At 35.5% G+C, this 19584-nt stretch overlaps 1 protein-coding gene across 3 annotated transcripts in view; it reads right to left on the bottom strand.

The window, feature by feature from the left end:
- Positions 1-19584, bottom strand: part of NRIP1 (nuclear receptor interacting protein 1) — a 98804-nt gene that overhangs the window by 66724 nt on the left and 12496 nt on the right. For 2 of the 3 annotated variants that reach the window (XM_082689194.1, XM_082689193.1), the window contains exon 2: positions 11798-11879. The exons of the other annotated variant lie outside the window; for it this stretch is intronic. The gene's annotated coding sequence lies outside the window, so the exon portion shown is untranslated. The remainder of the gene's footprint in view (positions 1-11797; positions 11880-19584) is intronic. 3 annotated transcript variants of the gene reach the window in all.

Genomic DNA, 19584 nt, shown 5'->3' with positions numbered 1-19584 from the left:
AACATTATCTTTCTAGAACATTTCACTGGGTGTCAACAAACTTACTTTCTCCTTTACTTTTTGCATAATATTCCTCTGATGTAGGTTATGTCCTTATTTTACAGATAGGGAAACTCGAGGCTCAAGTTAAACAGTCTCTTTGGTGAGCTACAGCTCAAACGTCAAACTTGCGACTCTAAGACCAGCATTTTTCATGTCACTGTATTAAACGGTGGCCATGACAGGACTACTCTTGGGATCTGCACAAGGAGTAAAAGGAATGCCACTGGCCCTTGAACAAGTTTGAACTATCTTTCAGTAAATATATTGGAAAATTTTTTGGAGATCTGCAACAATTTGAAAAAACGGAAGAACCATGTAGCCTAGAAATACGAGAAAATTAAGAATAAGACTAAAGTATGTAACACACATAGCTGTTCACGGTTATCAGGAAGGCTTCCAGTAAACAGTAGGCTATTAGCAGTTAAGTTTTGGGGACTCAAAATTACACACAGATTTTCGATTCTGCAGGGACTGGTACCCTTAACCTCCATGTTCAAAGGTCAACTGTCTATCCTTTGGTATATATATATATATATATATATATATATATATATACCTATATATATATATATGACAAAGAAACAGCTACTTTTGCCTTCTCTCAAGGCAAAAAACTAAGACTTAAAAACTAAGAAAATAGCATTCTGTAGTCACCGGACTAGGTTTAAATTATATGCAACTTTCCAACAAATACTATTCACCCTTAATAGAAACCCATGTTAGTACTTAAATAAAATGAAAGTGTTATTTATCTATTTCTTATTTACTGAAATTATTGTGAAAATAGCAAATTAGCATGGACTCAGTATTAATATAAACCCCGTGCACATAATTTTAATACACTTGTCAAAGTAACATTTAACATTCACTGTCCAGAATTCACAGCCATTCACTGTCAGGCTTTATCCATTTCTATTAGGGTAAACACTTGGACTTTCCTTCAAAATCTTTGTCTGCAATATAAAAAACAAAAACAAAACAAAACAAACAAACAAACAAAAAAAAGACTGAAGGATCAAATATTTAGCCACCATTAAAAAATAAAAGGTTATTTCCTATTATGACCTAGATAATAAGTAAAGGCTTTGTATACTAACCACCTAAAATATACCTGGATGGCCTGTAAGGTTAACTTCTCAAACCTATTCAGTTGCCAAAAGAATAGTATCCAAATTGCACATCACATTTTACCACAAGTAAGGAGGATTTAGAAACCATAATCCCATAAACACAAGACCATACGGGCCCCTATTTTCAGGGTCTACGGTGGTGACTATATTCATGGTTCAAGATGCTGGTTCTATAAAACTGTTTCCTCCCTGGAACCTCAACCTACCTCTTCCTTTGAATTAATTCCACAGCTATAACCCAGATATACATGATATCCAGATTTGGGGGGGGGGGAAGAAATCCCTGAAAAATCAGAACCTTACTCCATTTCTAGATGCTGTTCTGAACTATATCCCCATTAAAAAAAAAAAAATTCATCATTCTGATTTCAGTCCCATTTAGAACGTCTACTAGTCTAGTAAGCTATTTAATTTTAAATACTCCTAGGAAATAGAATTGACAGGGATGGGGTCACCTTTGAGAAACTTAAGGAAATCTGTGAGATGATGCCCTTCAAAATTTTTTTTTACTCCATGTAATTCAATATGATGACTTAAAGATCAATTCTGGGAAGTTGTTAACAAAACTTTCAAATTCATTCATCTCTCAAATTGTTGCATTCACCACGCAGGTAATTTATTACTTTCCCAAAGGCATCTCTATTTTCTTTCTTGTTTCAGATGAATGGTAAAGAGACTTATTACAGTAAACATTCAAGCTAACATACCAAATCAATCTTGTCATTAGTCAGGTAAGGAACATTAAAACAACATTCTATGTATTTTACATGAATACAAAGAAACTTAAAGTCCACAAAACACAGTTTGAGAACTATCACAAATGCTTAGATCATACTTTGGAACCTACAAATTTCTAACCACATGTAAAATCTTCACAGGAGCCACATGTAAAAATTGTTGCACCTTAAGCACCGTACATGATGAATTTGTATCCTTTTCTTAATTGTATCTAAAGCTCCAGGATATACCCTGGAGCTGCTGTCTCATCAACGTTTTATCATCCCATACACACAGGGCTTGAAGCTGGGTGCTTTATGAATCGCAGATTTATAAAACATATGGTCCCTTTCCCTCAGAAGTTTACAATCTTGCAGAAGAGATGAATAAAATAAATGCAGTGTGAAAGGTACTCATCAACTACTAAGGGAGAACAGAAGAGGGCACTTCAGGGTGATGATTCAAATCACAGGACAGGTAGCGTTTTTTGGTAAAAGAAAATGAGCAGAGATCACAAGACAACGCAGAAGAAATGTGCGTTAACGTCTCTGAGGCCCAGGCAAATGGAATACAATGTTGGGATAAGAAGTAGGAGCCAGATCAAAATAGAACTTGGCCTTTATCTTGTTAGGCAAAGGCCTTTGTTCAGAGTTATTAATACTTTCTTCTGAGAGGTTTACTGTCCTACAGTATGGAGAATGGGTTGAATAATAAAAAGGAAAAGGCAAAAAGACCAGTTAGAAAGCGATAGCAGTAACTGTCTCGCAAGCAGGAAGCACGGATGCTTGAATTTGGAGAACAGCAGTGGAAAAAGAAAGAAACAAACCAAAACTTATAATTCTTCCTGTTCTCATAAAAATGACTATTGAAATGGTCAGATATATCATGGGTTGATAAATAAAGGCATAAAATAAAACCAAACACTTGTAAACAGACTTGCAAGAAAAACTGCTTAAATTACCACATAAAGTTACCTATTCTACTTTGGAAAAAAAAATAAAAACTTCTTTTTTTTTTTTTTTAAAGATTTTATCTATTTATTTGACAGAGAGAAATCACAAGTAGATGGAGAGGCAGGCAGAGAGAGAGAGAGGGGGAAGCAGGCTCCCTGCCGAGCAGAGAGCCCGATGCGGGACTCGATCCCAGGACCCTGAGATCATGACCTGAGCCGAAGGCAGTGGCTTAACCCACTGAGCCACCCAGGCGCCCAAAAACTTCTTTTAATTTTAAAATTTTTAAAATATTTTTTACATCTTTTACAGCCTTATTGAGATATAATCACATACCATACCATTCACCATTCTGGAAAAACCACTTATAACAACTCCTTTCAATGTATTCTAAGGTAGGATACACCATTTGTTAATTTAAGTCTTTGATTACATTTTTGTACTATTTTAAAGATATTTATTGTAGGTGACCTAAATATAAAACTTTAAAAACTACAATTAGAAAACGTCTACTAAAATAATAGAAAAAAGAAAACATCTAATAAGTTGAAAAGTAATCTATACTCTGCTACATATAAATTATTTCTTAAAAACTATCAAGGTCTGTTTGATTCATACTAATTTTAAGATGCCAAAATACGTGTGTCTCTATATTTCACAAGAAGAAGTATCTTATAAATATATTTCTCTGATTACCAACATTATTTTTATGACCCAAATAAAAAATACACATATAAATACCCAAAAGATAAATTACTTGGCCATAATAATTTACATGTTACCTTTCAGTGGTATAATACATGTATCAACTGGATAAATAAACTATTTTTGATGAATTCAAATTATCAAAATGTATTATTATATATACAACTGAAGATCTTTGTTTTTTTCTTGCTTTAAATATTCCCTGCCCCCAGAAAATTCCTAAAGGCAAATTTCCAGGAGTGGAAAAAAAGTGTAGTTTGTCCACAAATTCAAGAAATACTTAGTCAATAAATATTTATGAGCTCCTTATAAATCCCTGTCATCAAGCAACAACAATTTTTAAAAGTATAACTGATATACAAAATGCTATACAACTTGATGAATTTGGAAGTAATCACACACTCACAAAATCACCGCCACAGGCAATGCCATAAATATATCCAACACCTTCAGAAGTTTCTTCCCACCCTCTTTATTTTTTATATGATTAGAACACTTAACATAAGACCTACCTCTCAGCAAATTTTTATGTATAAAATACAGGATTGCTAACTACAGGTGCTGTGCTATACAGCAGATCACTAGGATTTATTCCTCTTGCGTAATTTAAGGTTTACACCTTTTGACCAAAACTTCAGTTTCCTCTTCCTCCCAATTCCTGGTAACCCCCATTCTATTCTCTGCTTCTGTGAGTCTGACTTTTTGGAGTCCTCACCGAAGCGAGATCGTGTAGTATTTGTGCTTCTGGTTAGCTTATTTTACTTAAGGTAATGTCCTTTAGGTTCATCCATGTTGTCACAAATGACAGGATTTCCTTCTTTTTTAAGGAATGGAAATACTACATTTTCTTTGATGCATTCACATGCCGATGGACCTCCGGGTCGCTTTCATGTTTCGGTTACTGTGAATACTTCTGCAATGTACACAGGAGTGCAGACAGCTCTTCAATCTCCTGATTTCAATTTCTTTGGCTATATACCCAGGAGTAGGACTCTGGATCAGACAGTAGTTCTTTATTTTTTGAGTAAGCTCCACACTGCTCTATAGTAGCTGTACCAATCGAAACCCGGCATTATTCTTGCTTCTTTCATATATATTAGTGATGAACACAACATAAAAAGATTCCTGCCCTTGGGGAGCTTTCGCTTTAGAAGAGGAAAATAATCAATAAACAATAACTTTAAAAAATTTTATGTTAGTAATTTTAAAGGTAGTAAGTGCTGCGGAAAAAGAAAAGTGGAGAAAGTAAAGAGGGAAGGCCTCCACTCAGGGTGGAGTGGTCGCCAGGTTAAGGCCTAATTAAGAAGATGTGATGGCCTGGTCAGCAAAGACAGGACTCTAAATTTTACTACAACCAAAGTGAGGGGTTTTCAACAGAAGGATGATTTTCATCTTTAAAAAGCAGCCAATACCATGTACTGTTAGAACTGGATGTCAACTGATTTCTTTTATAAAGGAAGAGGTTAAGTACTCTTAAAAAAAAAAAAAAAAGTTAGTGAGTAGAACTGTAAACCGGCTACCTCAGATCTAGAATCCAAAATAACAGGTAACATATACAATTACAGCCAGTATTGCTCAAGGAGCCCTATCCCTCACAACAACTCCACATGTGACCATATTCAAAGGTCAAAAGAACCTTATCCACATTCTGAACACTAAAAAAGCTTAAAGCAAGGCATTTGGTAGTAAAATTCGACCTAAGTTCATATGAGGTAGCATATGTCTTGATTTATCCTACTTGGCAAATATATGCATGAAGAAACATTAATTAACCCTCATAATGTAGGTAACCTTTAAATATCCTCACTGATGAAAGTCACAGGTACACCAATATGTATACATATAACCTTTTTTTAACTGCCCTATTTTATGCGGGAGATAGTGGAATTACATTGCTCAGTTTTATCACATTCAAATTGAACCAGCCATGCTTTTAAAAAAATAAAAAAAAAAGGAAAAAAGAAACATACAATAAGATTAAAATTCTATCCATCATATAACCTAGAGTAAGATGGAAGCTATGACTCATCTGCTGTTACAGATTTCGATTCTGCGGTTTAGAGATATGTATTTTTCATACATGTTCCCTAAACATGGTGAATTGCTTTATCTGATGTTCAACCAAAGAAAATGTTAATTATTTCAACAGTGAAGGAAAAACTGGCAGTTTGAGACCCACTCAATGATGGTATATTAGCTTCTGATAGCACGAGCAGGAAGGTCAGAAAGAGAGAGAATCTGAAGCAGTCTACTCGCTGGCTGTGGAGCCCAACGGGGGGGGTTCGATCTCAGGAGCCTGAAATCTCGACCTGAGCCCAAACCCAGAGTGGGCCGCTAAAGTGACTGTGCCACCTAGCGCCCCTAAGGGATAACTAGATATGAATTTGACTAAAGCCTTGTCTTTTAAAAACCCAAGATGTAATTCTATAGCTGTGCTGTCCAATATGATAGCCACTAGATAGATACATGTGGCTATGAAGCACTTGAAAAGGGACTAGTTTGCCTTTTCAAAATCTTTTCAATTTTAATTTTCAATTTTACTTTTATATATATTTACACGCACACACACTTGCAGCAAGAATTACTATAACACTCATTGACTGGGCCAAACAGAGCCCCTTGTGAGCAAAAGACTTGCCCCTCCTCATGTAGTACTACCCACACTTGCAAGGTAACTCAACTCCAAGATCTAACAATGTAGAGGAAAGATGACTAGTTTTAACTGAGAAGTGACATAAGCGAAAATATACACTGAATTTCAAAAGCCTACTATAAGAAAATAAATGTAAGATATCTCATAATTTTATATTAATTATGCAATGAAATATATTTTGCTGATACTGGGTTAAATAAAATATTTTATTAAATGTTCAGTTTCTTTTTCCTTTTTTAATGTGCCTGCTGGGCAATTTAAAATCACATGTGCAGCTTACATTATACTTTTTTTTGTTGTTGTTGTTGCTGTTTTTTCTTTTATTCTTTTTTTTTATGTTATCCTTCTATATAATATTTTATTTTTTTTATTAATTTTTTATTTTTTATAAACATATATTTTTATCCCCAGGGGTACAGGTCTGTGAATCACCAGGTTTACACACTTCACAGCACTCACCAAAGCACATACCCTCCCCAATGCGGTACAAGCCTTTCTCAAGAAACAAGAAAGGTCTCAGGTACACAACCTAACCCTACACCTAAAGGAGCTGGAGAAAGAACAAGAAAGAAACCCTAAGCCCAGCAGGAGAAGAGAAATCATAAAGATCAGAGCAGAAATCAATGAAATAGAAACCAAAAAAACGATGGACATTATACTTTTTTTGAATGAATATCACTGCTCTCAAGACTGAGAAAAAGACCTGACAAAAAATTTCTCAAGTACTGATGTTCTAGAATGAATAATTTCACTTTAGATCACCAAAAAGATGAACACAACACAGATAAAAGTAGAAAGAAATATTCATCACAAATGCTAAGGTAAGTTTTTTGTGACGCTAGAGTGTATTATTTTAGATATTCAAGAGGTATCCCAAAATTCAAGAATAAGATAAAAGCTTCAGGTATAAAATGTCTGATTTCATTTAAAATTTCAGTATTTCCACAGTAGTAAATATATATGGGAGGGTTTTACGTCCTATTTTCCTTCAGTAGGGTTAGGAGAGATCTAAGTTTCATAGATCAAATACATGCCATAATGGCATCAGAAAACAGGCAACTTATTTTTAATAGATGGAAAAATTTCATTCCTCCTAAAAAAAAAAAAAAACAACTTTGAAGTTTGCACAAAATTGGAGAAAAATAAATCTGTATCACAGTATAATCTGTCATTACAAAAAGATACACTGATTGACATTTCCCAAATATCCCAAAATATCCCAAAGAGCACTCCAAGTATGCATTCTACTAAAGTCAGACAAACACATGCTCCACAATTTAGCAGTTCGGCTCCTGTGCATACACTCATCAGAAAGGAACGCTTATTCCTACCAAATGATCTAAAAAAAAATTCATGGCAGCCTTATTTATAGCCCCAAACTGGAAAGCTATTCAATGTCCATCTAAAGTGAATGGAAAGGAGAAACAGTGGTGTGATCACACAACGGAATACAGACAACTGAGGGAACACAGGACACACACATGATGACGCTCAGAGACAAGATGCTGATGAAAAGCTCCGACACAAGAGTTCACATTACGTGATTCCAGCCATAAGAAGGTCAAAAACAGGCAAAACGAACACGTGGCAAAAATGTCATAGATTTGTTTCTGTTGAGTAGAGGTAGTACTGACTAGGAAAGACAACCTTCTGAAGTAGGGTGTTAGTTATGCAGGGTATGCTTATGTGTAACAAGAAAAAAAAAATCACTGAACTACCAAGTAAGAGTGTCTATTTGACTACATGAAGTTATACCTTGGTAAAAAGTTGTTTTGTTTTGTTTTTTTAAAAGTAACTTTTTTTTTAAGGGGTCTTAAGTATCATTAGTTTCAAAAGAATTACTTAAAACCAATTCCTATTTTGAATTTACATTCTTATTCTGAATTTACTTAATCCTACAACTAAACTGAATTTATTTGCATTTTTAATAAAATATCGTAAAGAGTTCAACTTTATTCAAACATCCTCTGAATTTTGAGATTACATGATAAACTTTCATAAATGGATAATTCATGACTTGAAAAGTGTAACAAGCCTCTGTATAACTAATGAACTATTTGAATGTCTGTTTCAAAAATTTAATTATAATAGTTCATTCTTATCTTCAATTTAAAAAGATAACTTTCCATGAATGAGAAGAACAAATATTGTTAAAAGGTTTAAATTACCCCCAAGCAATCTATACCATTAATGCAATCCCTATCAAAATAACAACAGTGTTTTTCATAGAACTTGAAAAAAACAATCCTAAATTTTTAAAAAAGATTTTATTTATTTATTTTAGATAGAGAGATAGAGCAGAAGCCTAGGGATTGGCAGTGGGGAAGCAGGCTCCCCGCTAAGCCGGGAGTCCAATGTGGGGCTCGATCCCAGAACCCTAAGATCATAACCTGAGCCAAAAGCTGTTACTTAACCAACTGAGCCACCTGGTACCCCCCCAAAATCCTAAAATTTGTACAAAAGACCCCGAACAGCCAAAACAATTTTGCAAAAGAAAAGTACAGCTGGAGGTATTATAAACGCACACTTCAAGTTACAGTACAAAGGTGTAGTCATCAAAACAGTCTGGTATTAACACAAAAACAGAAACACAGATCAATGGCAGAAAATAGAGAGCCCAGATATAAACCCACAATCATATGGTCAATTCCTTGACAAAGGAGGCAAGAATATGTAATGGGAAAAAGTCTCTTCAACAAATGGTGCTTGGGAAAACTGGACAGCTACATGCAAAACAATGATACTGGACCACTTTCTTACACCACACACAAAAATAGACTCAAAATGGATTAAAGACCTAAATGTGAGACCTGAAACCATAAAAGTCCTAGAAGACAGCAAAGGCAATAAGATCTGTGACATCAGCCATAGCAATATTTTTCTAGATAGGTCTCCTGAGGCAAGAGAAACAGAAGCAAAATAAACTATTGGGACATCAAAATGAAAAGCTTCTGCAACAGTGAAGGAAACAATCAACAAAAAAAAACCTAAAAGGCAACCTAGTGAATGGGAGAAGATACTTGCAAAGACATATCCAATACAGGGTTAGCATCCAAAACATATAAAGACGTATACAACAACCAAAAAACAAATAATCTGATTAAAAATGGGCATTTGTAAGACATTTCCCTAAAGAAGACATCCTGATAGCCAACACACACGAAAAGATGTTCAACATCAGTCATCATCAGGAAACGCAAAATCCAAGCTGCAAAGAGGTATCACCTCACACCTGTCAGAATGGCCGAAAACAAAACACAAGAAACTCTCAGTGTTGGGGAGGATATAGAGAAAAAGGAACTCTCTTTCACTGTTGGTGAGTGCAAATGGAATTCAATGAATGCCAATGGTACGGCCACTGTGGAAAGCAGTGTGGTGGTTCCTCACAAAGTTGAAAATAGAACTGCCATATATATACATAGGAACATATGTCTGTACATATATATATATAAAATAATATATACTGGAATATTATTCAGCTATAAAAAAGAATGAAATCTTGCTATTTGCAATGGCATGGATGAGCTAGAGAGTATAATGTTAACAGAAATAACTCAGTCAGAGAAAGACAAATACCGTATGATTTCACTCATATGTGCAATTTAAGAACAAAACAAAAAAGTAAGGAAAAAAGAGAGAGAGAAAAAGAGGGAGAGGGACAAGCTAAAAAACAGACTCTTAACTGTAGAAAATAAACTGATGGTTACCAGAGGAGAGCTGGGTGGGGGGATGGGCGAAGTAAGTGATGGGGATTAGGGAGTGCACTCGTGTTAAACATGGGGTGATGTATGGAATTGTTGAATCACTGCATTGTATATGTGAAATTACTATAACACTGTGTGCTAATTATACCAGAACTAGAATAAAATTAAATTTAAAAATAATAAATACTAGTAACCCCTCCCCCAAAATAAAAAGGTAACTAGATGTCACAAAATCCAGAGTTTCTGATCATATCATTTCTTTCACTGGTGATAGTCAAAATTAAAGTTAACATTTGGGGTTCACTTACAATTTCTTTTATAGTCCTAATGTGCTTATTTAAATTTCTTACTCACTTTTACTCTCCCTCTCATAACTGACAAGAGGAAGGAGAAAATGCCACTTTGCCAATGGTGAAGAATTTTAAACACATAACGTTACTACTTTTAAAAGTTCAATATATTGTACTAGGAAACATAAAATACTGTAAATGTAATCAATCCTAGGAATTCATGTGGTTTGGCAAATGATTAAGAAACTCTAGGACACTGATTTCTGTGTCATCTCATGTGAATATAAATAATAAATATCCAATTAATAAAGAAAATATGTATTCAAAGAAGTAGGCTTATTCACTACAACTTCAAGAAATGCATTATTTTACTAAATATTTCTATTCCAAGCAAGAAAGCAGGCAAGTTTAGGAAAACACAAAACTTAGGGGAGGTTTAAAGGTGGATATTAAGAAGGAAACTTTGGATAAGGCTGAAGGGAACTGTCTTCACCACTGACTTTTAGTCTATTTTGGTGCAATCACATGGGGTCTTGGGGTCACAAAAGACAAAAATATAAAACGGGTAAGTTCCTTCCTTCCTAGTAATACATTACATGTCTGAGACTCAGGCTTTGCAAGCAGATGAATTATTATGCAACACTGATCTAACCACGTGATAACGCAGATAGGGAACTTAGCAGATGGACAGAGGCAGAGTCAGGTGTCGAGGGATCCTGATGAAAGACTGGCAGAAATGTAGACAGCAGCTGATCCCTATACTACAAGGTGGAGTTGTCAAAGGCAGGAAGGACTTTAGCCCTGCCTGATTAATTTAATGTCTATTCCATACTGTCTTAGATAAATAAGTGCCTTCAATATCTCATTTTCAAATAAAAACATTCTTTAAAATAGTCCTGTATGAAAAAAGGTAAAATGTAAATACTTCAGGTGCTTAAAATAGGCAACGCTGTTTCTATCTAAGCCAAAAATTTCTTTTTTTTTTTTTTGGAAGATTTTATTTATTTATTTGTCAGAGAGAGAAAGAAAGAGAGCGAGAGCAAGCAGGGGGAATAGCAGGCAGAGGGAGAAGGAGGCTCCCCACTGAGCAGGGAGCCTGACGTGGGGCTGAGTCCCAGGACCCTAGTATCATGACCTGAGCTGAAGGCAGATGTAACCGACTGAGCCATCCAGGCATCCCACTAAGCCAGATTTTTAAACAAGATTGATTTATTTATTTTAGAGAGAGAAAAAGAGAGAGTGGGGGGTGGGTAGAGGGAGAGAATCTCAAGCAGATTCCCTGCTGAGTGAGGAGCCCCACAAGGGGCTTGATCTCATGGCCCTGAGATCACGACCTCAGTGGAAATCAAGAGCGGGATGCTTAATGAACTGTGCTAACCAGCCAGCCCCCCAAAGCAGCTTTTTTTTACTGACTTACACAAAATTCAGAATTACCAACACTGAAATATATCCCTCTCCTCTGTTACAAACATCAAACAACTAGTTAATCAATATCTGAAACTTAAAGAAAAACAAAGAACAAAATGCAACATAATATTCTTTCTATAATTGGAAAGGCTTAACTCTACTTTTTTTAAAAAATGGAGCAACAGACAAAATACAATACCTTCCGGATGTGTGTCTCCTGACTGTTAAAATAATGGGTCCTGAGAACAGAGGTCTGAAATAGTTCACAGTCCAGAAACTCCCTGAAAATTAAGAAAAATAAATATTACTTCAAGCGCCTCTTATCTCAAAGAATTTCAATGGTATGTTTTACAATGGAATCTTAATCATTGACTAAAATAAATTATCTCAAAAAATAGCAAAAACGATAGAAGATAAAAAATATTCTTTATTATACATGCTTTCCTCTGCATAGCTGTTGACTGTATCTGATGAACAATCTGCTTACAAAATTATTTACCAAAATACACTGTCCTTATACTACATAAACAGCATTACCTATTCTCAAGGTGAGAAGTTAATGATGATGAAGAGGAATTCTGAGAGAAAAGCTACTAGGAGTATTCTGTAGTCAATACTGAGTTGAACACCTCTTTTCTTCCTCTCTCTTTCTCTCTAGACCACTAGGAACAAAAAAACGCTGAGCTGAAATTTAGAAGCCTTCTAGATACAGAATGACATCAACGTGTGGGCAAGTGTATACCCTCAGGAATAGAGGAGCGGGTGAAGACTTTCTGACCATCAAGAGACACAGGCTGTACTTCAATACTGCGGTAGCTGAGGGGACTTTATATTGATCAAAAGGCTAATGGACAGTGAAGTTAGTTAGTCCTAAGGAAGGTGTGATGCAGACACCCTGACCCCACTACGGCAACTTCAACTTCCGAAAATACAGTAGCTACTTTCCATCATTACTTTATTTTACCAGTGTCTGTAGTTACCCTAAAACCACATAGAGGTATCAGATTTCTTTTTTTTTTTTTAAGATTTATTTATTTATTTATTTATTTGACAGAGAGAGTAGGCAGAGAGGCAGGCAGAGAGAGAGAGGAGGAAGCAGGCTCCCTGCTGAGCAGAGAGCCCGATGCGGGACTCGATCCCAGGACCCTGAGATCATGACCTGAGCCGAAGGCAGCGGCTTAACCCACTGAGCCACCCAGGTGCCCCAGATTTCTTTGAGTAATACTTTCTCAACACCCTACCCAAGCAGGCTCTTTGACCATTATGCTTCCAGATCACTTTCTGGGCATCATGCTTCTTCTTACTCTCACTGTGACTGTGAACCCCTCATTCATCTTTGAGTCCTCCGACACCTAACACGGTGTGAGGCCCAGAGCTGACCGGCTCCACCAATCAGTGGATCTTCCAGACTTCCTCAATAATATACCATGCTGAAGTAAAAATAATACTGTGAAAGAAAGAGGGTAATTATATGGGCCAACTACAATGAGGAATACTTGCCTTTTAATTACTTTACTCACACACACACACACACACACTCCTTCATCAGCAAAACTCTTCTAGTATCTATATTAATGCTCTCCCATCCCTCATAGACAATCAGCCTGGTAGGGTGGCGCAGGACTCCAATCCTGCTGTCCGAGGTCCTGCACCAACTGGCCTGGTAATTGCACATGAACACAAATTCTCTACACACATACATCAGCGGCTCCTAAGCAACCCTCCATCAGCAGCAGGAAATGTCACCTACATGTATGAGTCAAAGATACTCAGAATCATAACTAAGGGCAGAATGTTCCCAAAATTTTAGAAGTAGACAGACGGTATCATCTTTAAATAGAATTATAACTATTAGAGACAGATAACAAACAAACAAACAAAAACCCTGAAAAGACCTCCCAGGGGTTTAAAGAAAAAAGAAAAAAGAGCATTATCATTTCCTATTAGGACATTACTTTTTCAGCAGCTAAATAAAAACATTACCAAATCATTTTATGTAATAAAATTTAACCTTATTTTGACCTTCCTCATAAAGCAAACAATCTCTCTATCCAATAAGGTTCCATCTGAACTATGTAAGATGATAAGCAATACCTTAATTGCATTCATTTACATGACTTTGAAACTATTCTGGGCTGAAGTCACTGACTGCAAGGTCACAGAATACAAAAAAGTAAAATGTATACAATTTACTGAGGAGGAATGATCCGCTTAGAGTGACAGCACCTTCTCCCTCCTCATTAAAAGATACCAAATGCTTAATGCAATCAACAGGTGCAGAGTTCTCTTTTTGAAACATATCACACATATGCACACTGATTTTATAACTATAAATACATAGATATACTAAGAATATATATTAGAATAAGTTCATCATATATTATGGCTTGCTTGTTAAAATCAATCTGCCTGAGTGGAGGTAAAGCACAATTCACCAGCATTTACAACCAAAAGATGAAACAGAGCTATTATTTTTTCCATTCTCTCACAAAATTTCTAACAACTAAAATTCAGGTTACAAAGTTATAACAATTTTTAGGACAAGAACTGCAAACACAGAATCTTAAGTATATTAAGAGTTTCTGCTTTCTCTTTTTATAACCTTAGCAAACATACATTCAATTATTTGGCTTAGAGAAGCAGATTTTAAATGTCTCAAAGTCAGTAGTGCAGTATTAGTAAAAGGAGGGAAATACAACAGACAGAAATTGATTACCACAGATTATAAGCCAAGGCGTATCTTTGAAAACTTCAGAATATACCAAACCACACAAAAACAAGGTAACCAAAAAAATATTTCCCTTTAGTTTTGTAAAATTCTAATACAAACTAGATAATATTGGCACTTGAATTTACTGGAGAAAAGAGAAGGAGACGAAGATAGGATCTCGGGGGTACCTTAAAAATGTTTACTAGAACAAATGTAGAGTATCAGATATTTGTTTTATGTTTAACATAACATCACTGGAATACTCATTTAAGAAATTCCTATCCAGGGTTGCCTGGGTGGCTCAGTCAGTTAAGTGTTCAGCTCGTGGTTTGGGCTCAGGTCATGGGCTTGGGGTTGTTAAGATGGAGCCCCATGTTGCACTCTGCACTGGACTAGGAGCCTGCTTGGGATTCTCTCTCTCCCTCTGCCCCTCCCCACCCCCTCTCTCTATCTCTCTCTTTCTCTCACTTTAAAAAAAAAAAAGTTTCTGTCCATTAAATTAGATAAGCCTCCCACATTTCATTAACTAACTAACCACGTACTTTTATACTCCCTAAGCCAATGTTTTGTAATTAAAACTGAGTTAGTGAAAGAGAAACAACCTTATTATAAAATCTTCACCTTCTTCTCTACCTTCACAGAAGGGCAAGACTTTTTTCATGTAAATCTGTTAGATCCAAATAGTTTCAACCGATGCTACTCCACAAAGAACACAGGATAAATACATATTTATTTAAGTACTATATTCCTAAATAAACTCCAATACCATAATGTCATTTTATTCTTTTTAAATGAGAAATAAAATATCTCATTTTTTTCTCTATAAGTTAAGCCAATTCACTTTGGAATAGCTTACTAATAAAATTAATGCATACAGGTATTTCTAAAGGTACTAGTTACTATTATGATCCACATGTAACTTTCAGTGGCCATTTCTTCTTTAGATAAATTTCCTTCTGTAAGAAGCAACTCAGGGTCTAACATAATATACATAATTTGTATAACTATGTAACAGGCAATTCATGGTTCATATCCTTTGACGAGGATAAAAACATGGAGGCAGATCAGAATCTTCCAATATTTTTTCCAGTGTTCCTGGTCACATTTTTTTTTTCTTGGTCACATTTTTACTTAAACTCAAATCTCAGGTTGACAATATTAATTTCCTGTTGACATGACAACTTTTTGTTATTTCTGAAACACTTCCCTCTGTCCACCCAAGTGACTGAACGAATGCCTTATGTTCCCGCAGCTCACTGATTACAATCACAACATCTGAAGTTCTATTCCATCCACACAAATTTAGGATTTTCCTCTCCTTGGATATCAGAACACGTTAAAACCAATTTTTGTAGCCACAAACTAGCCCTTGTGTATCTTTAAATGGGCTACAACCTTGAACTGAAAACGAACTGTATTAACCGCATCACTCCTCCAGCTCTCGAAGAAAGAAGTTAAGTCCGACTCCAGGTTTAGATACACTTATTTTAACAGCATCAATCTCAGGTGAGCCTAGTAAATCCTACCCACAAAGCAAGTGTGCACGCGTGTTCAAGTGTGTGTGTGCCTCTTTCCATTTTCTCTTTACTTTTTTCTTTCTTCTTCCCCAGAAGGTTAATGAACAAAATATTATACTTTTAAGTATATATAATGATCCAGAGATAAACTACCCATGTGTCAGAAAAAGAGTTACCTAAATAAAGAAACTTAACAATTGTGTATGTAAAATTAAATCCTGGACTGACAGGGTTGTTCAGATAACACTCAGAAAAGCACAACGTGACTTAAACTGTAAGGAACAGGCCAAAAACACTCCATAAAAATCAAGTCTGCCTAGAATACGCCGTATCTCCATTCGAAACACCTGCTAAGAATATGTGCATTCACAATTCTGTCTAGGAAATATTTTTCTTCCTCTCTCACCTGTTCCCCCGCCCAGCCTGCACCCACCTCCATAAACAGCAGTAATCCACCATTATAAAACAGTTGACGGTTAAAACAATGAGCCAACGGAGAAAGTACAATATTCCATAACTGACATTTACTGCATTGGCCTTGGACTTCTAATCTTTACCAGACGGGCACACAAATCAATCCATCAGCTCATAAAGGTGTGCTTTTTTAACCTCTAAAACAGATGGGATTGGCCAGAAGTGTCTGGCATGTCAAACTGCTAATCACTGCTGCCCTTTGCACAAAATAACCCACTTAAGTTGAGGCATGGTTGCACTGTAACCGACATTAGTCTGTGGGAAACCCATTTAACTGTCACATACTCCTGCCACTCCTGCTCTCCCTTAATTAAGCCTAATGCCTTATGCTTTGACCTTTTGTTCTAGCCTATTAACCCTATCTAGTACAAGTTCAATTATGTTAAGCTAAAAACTTTGCTGTAAAATATTAAATGCCAAGCTCAAAAAATCATAAGGGACACCCTCCCAGCCCTTAGTTCTATGCACCCTGTTACTCCACGCATGCAACAGTAAAACCTCGTTTTTGAAGTGATACTGACTCTCACGGAGTTGAGAAGAACCAAATTATGATTCTAGCCCAACCCCCTTATTTTACCAACTGAGTCCAGAAGAACATTAAATGACTTGACCCTTTCATAGTTTCAGCTGAGCCATACTGAAACCTGTCTCTGGCTCTAATCCTTTATTCTCCACTGTATCTCTGATTAATAGTTAAACCAACTGATAGCATGTTAAGGATACTAATATTTTCACCACAAATGTGGATCGCTCCCCATCCTCTAGAATGCACTACACATGTCGCACTGCACAAACTGGCCTAAAGGAAAATATGTGGGCACGTGAACGGACCTCAGAAATAATTTCCCCACGCACACAGGACTTTCTATCCCCGCCCTATTTCTTTTCTTCTTTTTAAAGGCTAACAATGGTCATCAAGAACGGCTAGCTTCTGCAACACTCGAATATAAGGCAATATGTATGAATACAATTTTTTCTTTCTTTCCTGATGCTTCATTTAAGTATTCAACAGAGAAAATGACTTAAGCCACACTAAGCAATTACAACTCACAACTTCTCCCCAGCAGACGAATTCATAGCTGGATATCTTTTGAAAATACCTCTTTTTTACACCCATATGTATATGGATTTCTGTTCCCATATATCAGAATTTCAAAATATATAGACAAAAAAACCTTGTTTTTTGTTTACAGTGAAAAAGAAATTCAGTGTAAAATCAAATCAGATATAGTCCAAACTAACATGCTGTCATCACTGGGGTACTTGTAACATATAGTAATGTGCATTATTATTCCTCTTCCATTCTCTTCATACCGCTAGAAAACGTTCTTACTACTCTCACTGTAACACATGGAAACAATGTAAAGATCAGTAACAGATAACAAATTTTGGATTTCATCTGGGATTCTTGTGAAAAAATGCATATTAATTTTCAATTTTCAGAAGATGAGTCATCAGATTTTAATTTTGTCCTTATTGTTGACTGTCCAAAGCCCACTTTACCTATTTCCAGTATTAATCAATGCTGTCATTCCACCAGAACCTTACAGGTGAAGGTAATATGCCTTTAATTGGAACATACCATAATTTTTCACAGAAAGATCAGTGTTGTACTAAAATGATGACTAAATCCAATGACAGAATTTATTATGTGTTAAGGTGTAAGAAAACACGGCATCAGAGTTTAAAACTCAAAGTAAATGTGGTCATGCTATTAGAATGACACCTTCAAAGGAAAGTGTCACTTGGCATTATCAGAAGGCATAGGAGGATGTATAAAATATAAAATACATGGATGGATGAGTAGTCAGAACTAAAACAAACACTGGTAGCAGAGAAAATTACCAGCGAAATAATGATTCAGAATCTTATTCATCCTTTTTACTGCAAAGGAAAATGCTGTTAATTCAAACGATCATGTCTTAGTTACAAGAGTCAGTTTATGAACATAGAGATTAAGTTTGGGTCTTTGTTGAGGAATCCTACTTTGGAAGATTTATACCAATGTATAGAATTCATGCATTCTCTTAACATATTGATTGACATTAAGGAACAATGAAAGGCAAAGACAATTCAGTTAATCAGGATAAAACAAGGTTGAAAGCACAAAGTAGAATATATCACATAATTAGTAAATGTGCTAATTTTTCTACCCTCTTACTTTGGACAATCGTCCAGTGGCCTGCGTATCTTTTTTACTATGATTTATAAGCATGTGACATAAAAAAAATATATACGAGCCATGAGAGAAGACATTCCTTCCAAGCATGCTTGAAGTTTAGTAAAAACACTTTTGTCTTCACAAAGCAAGAAACTGGATTAAAGTTATTTTAAGAGCATTTGTGAAATCTCAGTGTTGTAAATATATAAATCCCTGATAATATACACATTTCCTTTTGCATTTGAAAATGGCTAGTTTAGAAATTTCTGAGCTCCATTTTAAAATAAATTTCTTCTCTACCTTAGCATTATTAATCTAGTTGACTATAACAGTATTCTAACAGAAGATTCACCTCCAGAGAAGAGCAGTTACTAGTTAAAACAACAGCAAAGGGGCTTCATATACTACGTAAGTCCTCCAACTTAGTAGTTTTGAATCATCAAATCATTCTTGATGGCCTCTAACTTTTAGATTAATTAACACCAAAATTAATTCTAGACATGAGATTTCAAAATGCCTCCCTCTTCCCAACCAGTCAAATCCAATGCGATTAAATGTGTCAAGCTGGTGGATTTTACATTACCATAACCTAAAGAGACTATAAGACTCTATACAAAAATTTGTTTCCTTAAAAAATAATTAAATGTTCCCCCAAAGGTTTCGCTAAATGTGTTTTCTAATATATTGTCATTTGTGTATTTTTGAAGAAACCTAGCATTATAAAACAATTTTAAGTGCCAAGTAATTATAATGTCACCAATAGTTTCACATTTTTCTTCATAATTAATATGCCTAGAAAGATGATGATAAATTTTAAGAAATATTATCCCTTTTAGAAGTCCTAATTTAAATAGTCTAAAGAAAAAAAAAACCCTGTAGAACAGTAGCTACTACGAATTAGTTACAGATAATAATTAGCTGCCATTATATATAAATACATAAAGACTCCATTCCTGACCTCCCCCCCCCACAAAACCAGATTTTACCAGTAACTGGGATTGGTACGGACCATTTCAACAAATGTTTATAAGAGCCTTCTCTGTGCCAGGCACCTATGGTACCAAAAGTACACTGATGAAAAGCCCCTATTCACAGAGCTTAGGGTCTACTGAGAAACACAATCA

This window comes from Mustela nivalis, assembly GCF_964662115.1.
Source record: "Mustela nivalis genome assembly, chromosome: 1".
NCBI lineage: Eukaryota > Metazoa > Chordata > Mammalia > Carnivora > Mustelidae > Mustela > Mustela nivalis.
This window is presented reverse-complemented; position numbering and strand designations above follow the sequence as displayed.